The sequence below is a fragment of the Miscanthus floridulus genome, chromosome 15 (genome assembly GCF_019320115.1).
Source record: "Miscanthus floridulus cultivar M001 chromosome 15, ASM1932011v1, whole genome shotgun sequence".
Lineage (NCBI taxonomy): Eukaryota > Viridiplantae > Streptophyta > Magnoliopsida > Poales > Poaceae > Miscanthus > Miscanthus floridulus.
Window position 1 is genome coordinate 18833743 of NC_089594.1, and position 1673 is coordinate 18835415.

The 1673-nt window shown below is 45.4% G+C and overlaps 2 non-coding genes across 2 annotated transcripts; both read left to right on the plus strand.

Annotated features, from left to right (window-relative positions):
* The first annotated feature begins 474 nt into the window (after positions 1 to 474).
* On the plus strand, positions 475 to 560 carry LOC136509767 (small nucleolar RNA SNOR75). The gene has a single exon (XR_010772506.1). It is a non-coding gene; the product is annotated as a small nucleolar RNA SNOR75 (small nucleolar RNA).
* Positions 561 to 861: 301 nt separating this feature from the next.
* Positions 862 to 948, plus strand: LOC136509769 (small nucleolar RNA SNOR75). The gene has a single exon (XR_010772508.1). It is a non-coding gene; the product is annotated as a small nucleolar RNA SNOR75 (small nucleolar RNA).
* The last annotated feature ends 725 nt before the right edge of the window (positions 949 to 1673 follow it).

The window sequence follows — 1673 nt, forward strand, 5'->3', positions numbered from 1 at the left end:
CACAACTCTCACTCTCTCGAGCGCATGCGCGGATCGAGCACGGGCCCCCTTCGACGGCGCACGAGGGCGCGCCCCTCTGGCAGCGGCGCGGCGGCGCGTAGCCTAGGGCGGCGGCGCATAGCCCGGATGGACGTGGAGCGTGGTCCCATCGGCGGCGGCGTAGCAGCGCGGGGTTCTTCCGGTGGCGGTGTGGGGCTTGGAGCCCGGATCGACGCGGGGCACGGCTCCTCTGGCGGCATCACGAAGGTAATCGCTGAGATCTCGTGATGGGTTCAGGTTAGGTTTTTGAGTGATGTTCCGAAATCCGACGAAACTAGAAAACAAGCGCGGTGCTGCCGCGCACTTGCTTGTGCTGGGCCAGCCAGCGATACGTGGGTGTGGGGAAACGGACTTGATTGAATAACCTTTAGATGGGGGCTGAACATCAACCTTATATCCAGATGCGAAGAATTAGAATATGTTGTGTTCTCTCATTCTATGTGATGAGTAAACAGATGACGAGTCCGATTTAATCCATTCCATTATACCATGAGGACAATTGAGGCATTTGTCTGAGAGAACACAACAATGTTTCTGTAGTGTTGCATATATTTCAGAGGATGAATTGCTGGATAAGAAATTTCTCAATCTGAATGCCAACATTCTGTCCATGTATGTACTGATTATTTTAAAGTTTCCCTAGTTTCCAATCGAACAGTTCTGTTGATTGCTAGGACAGTGCAAATAAGTTGAGTTGCTAATACAATCAAATCATCTCCTACTATTATTGTAATTTGTTGTACTTAATTGAATGACCTTTAGATTCAGATGGGGCCTAACATCTAATCTTAACCCTATGTGAAGAATTAGAATATGTGGTGTTCTCTGTGATGAGCAAACAGGTGACGAGTCCGATTTAATGCATTCCATTATACCATGGAGGACAATCAAGGCATTTGTCTGAGGGAGTGGAACAATGTTGCTCTAGTGTTCTAGTGTTTGATTGTTTTTATCTCGTTACAAGGAACCTATTAAGGATTCTGTACCGTTCTGACAAGGGGGGCTAGGGATTAAAGATGTTGTTGGAAATGATCCTGTGTGTCTAGGTGCATGCTAATGTCTAGGTTCATAGCATTTACTTTAGTTAAATATCAGCGTGGAGTAATAGGAGGAATAGGCTGATTATATATAATTGGGTAATATTCTGCATTAGTTAGGAGGCTATCATATCCTGATTTGTAGCTCACGTTTGGCTAAGTAGAAGAGAACAAAAAAGGCAAAGTCATTCCAGACACCAAAAACCACTTGTGCTCGTGTGTGTTTCTTGTGTATGAGTTCCTTGTGTCCGGTTAGAGGCAGAAAAAAATGAATATGAGTTCAGTTTGTTTTCATTCATGTCCTAATTTCTTTCGTAACAGATGTGATTTTTTAAACCTATTTTATTTCAAGTTAACTTTGACCATGGCTAAATTTAAATTATCTTGCAGTCGTGTTCTCAGCCTATTCTGTAACTTCATTCACTTTGTGGTCACGTAGGGATATAAGTTTGGCTCTGAGAAGGCTAGCACATTGAACACATATGCTGCAATGAAGTCTGATGGCGGCCAGGGAGCTCCTCCCCGGCGGCTACATCCACGGCGAGCCCCATCCTCGGCGTCCATACATCCACTCTAGTGAGCTCGAACAGCCAAACC